The sequence below is a fragment of the Muntiacus reevesi genome, chromosome 9 (assembly GCF_963930625.1).
Source record: "Muntiacus reevesi chromosome 9, mMunRee1.1, whole genome shotgun sequence".
Classification (NCBI taxonomy): Eukaryota; Metazoa; Chordata; class Mammalia; order Artiodactyla; family Cervidae; genus Muntiacus; species Muntiacus reevesi.
In genome coordinates, this window is record NC_089257.1 from 53294694 (window position 1) to 53300693 (window position 6000).

Consider the following 6000-nt stretch of genomic DNA (forward strand, 5'->3'; position numbering starts at 1 on the left):
TCATGTTCCACTGCATCTGCTGAAATGAAGTTTCCTTCTGGATGACAAAGGGAAGAAATTTTCTTATTTCTGAGGGACCTTGTCATGAGGGAAGGTAAGAAAAAAGAAAGAAAGAGTGAGGGAGTTGACATACGTTTCTGCCATATGTAATAATGACTCTTCCTTGTGACCTGCTCTCCAAATCTTTAGAAAATTCTACCCAACTCATGAAGGCTTCCCAGGTGGCTTAGTGGTAAAGAATCTACCTGCAAATGCAGGAGATGCAGGAGACATAGATTCGATCCCTGGGCCGGGAAGATCCCCTGGAGGAGGAAATGGCAACCCACTCCAGGATTCTTGCCTGAAGAATCCCAGGGACAGAGCAGTCTGGAGGACTCAGTCCAGGGGATTGCAAAGAGATGGACACAACTGAGTGACTGAACACACACACCCAACTCAGGAAACACCTGGAATAAGTAGATTTCTTGTGGAAATTTTTCAACGGTCTGAACTTTTCACCAGAAAAGACTTGGAGAGGAATACAAACAGCATCTGAAAATGTAGCACAAGAGTCAGAGAGGGTCAACTGTTTGATGGTAGAAATCTTAGGAAGTTTTATGACCTGTCTAGGCCGTGTAATTGGTCTCTATCTTGACGTGGGAGGCTACAGCTGATATTTAAACTATATGCATTTTACAAGCAGAAAATTTGAGGCTGAGTAAGGGGTTAGCTGACATAACCAAGATCACATGGTTATTAAGTTGTAAAACTAGTATTTCAATTCAGTTAAATATACTTCCTCTCCAAACTGGAATGCACAGGAGAAGACACAATAGTACTATTACCTACCATTTATTCAACATAGATTGCATACCTGGAAAAATGCTAACTGCTTCCTTAATCTACGCTTCATGATTTCATGAGGTAGATACTAGTGTGCCTATTTTGCGGATGAAAAACTGAGGCTAATACAGTGTAAATAATACGCACTACTTACAGCCAGCTGTTAAGTCGAACTAGAATTCCCACCTAAGTTCATTGGACTCCCAAATCTTGTGTTTCCATTCAGTCCTTTGTAAACTCTAATGTGCCTGGGAATCGCCAGGGGGTCCTGGTGATCTGTTAAAAGCAGATTCCTATGCAGTGGATCTGGGGTGAGACTTGACATGCTGCATTTCTAGCAAGCTTCCCAGTGATGCTGGTTCATGAATCTCACTTTGAGTAGCAAGGCTCCTGTGATGACATCCTTATCCTGCCAAGTCTACCTTACCATCTCCAAGTCGGTTCACCACTGAGACCCCAGGAGGTCTCTTGGTCAAGTTGTGTTGTGGTAGGACACTCAGAGCTCATCCTTTTTTCTCTTTCCTTCCTCTGAAAATGTTCATAATAAAGTAACCAAACCAATCCATCACCTGACAGGTCATTAAGGAAAACATGATTTTGCCCCCATGTGACTTCATTCAATTAATGAAGCTGTCATTAAAGCTCATGATGATTTCAAGAAAATTAGTTTCAGGTGTTGGGTTGTTTTGGTTTCAGATTCATTCCTATGTTTTTAATGAGGAATATTTGAAATATCATCACCCTTATTCCCCATCAGGGGCTTACAGCTCAGGATGCTGAAGAAGTCTGACATATTGGGGGTCAGTGGGATGTTTACAGGAAGCAATTAACAACAGCCTTGTTGTCTCTTTCTATTAACACAAAGCTGCCCATTGAGAATGTTTCCAGAACCATAGTGCTCCTTGGGAGAAAGAGAAGCAAATGTAGCTTATGAAAAGTGCTGACAACTTCATAAAGGGACTCGGGGGGTGCTAACTAGGGATCTCCCACTCATATTGTCTGCCCATAGAATGAAAAGCCTTAAGGAAGATTAATTTTCCCTCTCTAACACAGAATGTTTATTTTGCAAACTCTGGTTAAAAGAAACAGTCTATTTCAAGAAGTATATAGCATGGGTTAATATTTTAAAACAATAACTGACATGTCATTTCCCCTGCAGTCCCACCTCCTTTTATTTCCAAACTTATCTCAAACTAAACCTCACAGTCCCAGATCTGTGAGCTGTTGCAAACAGAAATGTAAAGATAATCAAAATAAATCTTCTTCTTTTTTTTTTTTTTGCTTAGAAACTTTAGAGCTGTGTTTGGATTTCAGCAATAAGTTTGGGGGAAATGCTTATTAGAGTAATCTTGCTTCCCCTTCACACAGGGGAACTAAAAGTGTCTAGGCTGGAGCACTGCAGAAGCAATTCAGGAAGGAGACAAAGTTCATTGCTGGTGGGGGTGTTAGAGAAGGTCCTTGTTTTGCACCCTAATCCATGGATTGACTCCCTAGGACTGGAGAGGTAATGACAGAAATGGAGATAATGGCCCTGCTTGGCATTCAGTATCTTCTGTCCTATGAGAAGGCATTTAGTGTGTTCCTTCCTTTATATGTCTTTTCAGATATCACTTTCTACTCACCATGTTTTGTGTGTGAGTAGTTTGGTCACTTTTGTTGTTGTATAGTGCATGCTAAGTCGCTCAGATGTGTCCAACTCCTTGTGACCCTATGGACCATAGCCCACCAGGCTCCTCTGTCCATGGGATCTCCCAGGCAAGAATTCTGGTGTGTTTTGTCATTTCCTCCTCCAGGGGATCTTCCTGACCGAGGGATCGAACCCACATCTCCTACATTGGCAGGAGGGTTCTTTGCCACTAGTGCCACCTGGGAAGCCCCATTGCTATATAACATGCTCTCAAATGAGTATGTCATAATTTGTTTATCCATTCACTTGTTGATGGACCTTTGGGCTGTTTCCAGTTTATGCTATTATGAATAAAGCCTATGTCAATGTTCATGTATTTCTCTATTTTAAATAAGCTTTTAAATTTTAGAATAGTTTCAGATGTATAGAAAAACTGCACAGGTAATACAGAGAGTTTTTAAATATCACACAAACAGTTTCTCATATCACGTTCATGCATTAGTCACAGTTAATGAACCAATATTGACACACTATCACCTAAAACCCATACTGTATTCAGATTTCCTTCACTTTTGCCCAGTGTCCTTGTACTGTTACAGCGTCCCAGCAGAATACCATACTCTGTGACAGTTTTGTGGAGTTGCCTTGTTTTTTATGAGTTGGACAGTTTTGAGGAGTGCCGGTTGGATATTTTGTGGAATGTATTGGGTTGGGTAAAAAATTCATTTGAGTTTTTCATAGCATCTAATGGAAAAATGGGAACAAAACTTTTGCCCAACCCAATACCTCAGTTGGAATGTGTTTGATGTTTCTCTAATGATTAGGCTAGGGTTATGGGTTTTTGAGAGGAATAGCAGAGGTAAATGCTATTCTCATCACGTCATGTCAAATATACATACTACCAACATGTGTTGGATTTTTTTTCAATATTTTTTCTGCATCTTTTGAAATTTCTCTCATACATTCTATTACTGTTGTGGGTAATATTAATTGATTTTCTTTTTTTAAATTTATTTTTAGTTGGAAGATGCTTACTTTACAATGTTGTGTTGAGTTCTGCCATAGCACAGCATGTATCAGCCTCCCTTTTGAGCCTTCCCACCCCTATCCCACCCTTCTAGGTCATCACCAGGCTGGGCTCTCTGTGTTATATAGCAGCTTCCCACTAGCTATCTATTTTACCCATGGTACTGTATATTTTCAAATATTGAATCAACCTCGAATTCTTGGGATAAACCTCACTTAGTCATAATTTTTTATCCTTTTTATGTATTTCTCAGCGTAATTTGCTAAAATTTAGTTGAGGACTTTGTTTCTATATTTATGAATTATATTGTTCTTTTATTTTCTTACAATATCTTTGTTGACTGTGTTAGGAGAGCAATGCTATCCTCATAAAGTGAGTTGAGGAGTGTTCTCTTCTATTTCCTGGAAGAATTTTTGTTAGATTGATTATCGTATCTTCCTTAAATGTTTGGCGAGCTTCACCAGTTAAGATGTTGGACTTGGGATCATCTATGTTAAAAGATTTTTAAGGAAAATCTTTTCCCTTAATAGAGACATGGCTGTTCAAATTTTTTATCTCTTTGTGAGTCAGTTTTAGCATGTTGTTTGCAAATAATTTGTCCATTTCAACTAAGCTGTCAAGTTTATTGGTGTAAATGTGTTCATATTTCCTTATTAAATTTTGTGTGTCTATAGAATATCTCCTGACTTTCATTTTTTTAATATTGGGAATTTGAATTTTCTTTCTTTTTCCATTCTTTCCTACCAGAGATTTATCAATTTTAATAATATTTCAAAGAATCAACTTTGACTTTTTAATTTCTCCTAATGTTTGTCTGTTTTCTATTTCATTTATTTCTACTTTTATCTTTATTTTTATTCCCCTCCTCTTCCTTTGGTTTTACTTTGTTTAACTTCTTAGGTGAAAATTCTGATTTTTTTACTTTAAGCCTTTTTTTCCTTTTCTACTTTAATTTTTAAATTTATAAATTTCACCCTAAGCACTGTTTTTGTAGCATTCCACAACTCTAATACTTTGGTTACCTGATGCGAAGAACTGACTCTTTGGAAAAGACCCTGATGCTGGGAAAGATTGAAGGTGGGAGGAGAAGGGGACAACAGAGGATGAGATGGTTGGATGGCATCACTGACTCAATGGACACGAGTTTGAGTAAACTCCGGGAGTTGGTGATGGACAAGAAGGCCTGGTGTGCTGCAGTCTATGGGGTCACAAAGAGTTGGACATGACTGAGCAACTGAACTGAACTGAACATATTTTAATATATTGTGTTTTCATCATCTTTCATTTAAAACGTTTCCTAGTTTCTCTTGTGGTTTCTTCTGTGACCAATGGATTATTTAGAAGTATGATATTTAATTTCAAAATATTTGGGAGCGTTTTCTAGATGTTTCACTGTTACTGATTCTATTCAGTTTTTGTTGTCTGTTGTGGCTGGAGACTATACTCTGTAAGCTTTTAATCTTTTGAAATTTATTTTTGGCCTTGCCATGTGGCTTTGCCATTTCTTTTGCAAGAGAGGTAGAATATATGTTCCCACTTTTGACTTTCAAGTTCTTATGTAACTTGGCCCATAGAAGGAGGTGGAAGTAGTAGCGTGGTAATTTCGAGCCTAGCATGCCTAGAAGCCATGCATATTTCCAATAACTTTCTGGAGGTTTTGTCAACCCTTCTGATAAGAACATGCTAGAGCTACCCTGCTGGCTCAGGAGGAGAGTGTGAAACATAAGGAGCAGAGCCTAGACTTAATCAGCTGATGTCTAGCCAACGTCCAGATCTGTGATCAAAAATGAATAATCATTGGTTTAAGCCACTGAGAATTTTGAATGATTTGTTATACAAGAGCTGATACAGCCACTCTCCATGACAGGTGATTGAGTGGATGCCTAAGTCATAGCCAGCTGGTCTGTAGCCATTCCAGTAGGCACTCCTACTCTTTTGGGTTGAAACACTACCTGGCCTTTGTCCTCATCCTTCCATTACTTTTCTTCCCTTGGAACAGTGACAGTGGACATCAATTAAGGTGTCAGCCTGATGAATGTGCTCCTGGAGTTATACTGACACAATCCCTATGCAAAAAGCTCAGGTTCCTGACTACCGCATCTGGACAGAAAGTGCTCATGTGTTGGGGGAGGGACATAATAATCAGGACCATGGAGCAGAATCTGATCAGTCTCAGTTTGTGGCAAGGATGACCCAGGGCAGTGCTGAATAGAGTGTGCATGTAGCCACTTTATACTGGCCCCTAATATTCACTCGTAAATTTAGACTCCATTAGCTTTAGGATGTCACTCCCTTCATGTAGTAAAACTTGATAACCTCAAATTTGCCAGGGGTGAGAATTTTGGGCCTGGCTCTGCATTTGATTATTCTCCCTATATCTGTCCTGGCATTTCCAGGTTAGTAGGGAGGAAGAAGGGGGACAGCAGCACTTTATGGTTTTCTATCTAGTCTGAACCTGGAAGTTACAACTTTTCCATGTCTCTGTTGATGTGTGTATGTGTGTGTGTGTGTGTGAATGCAATGT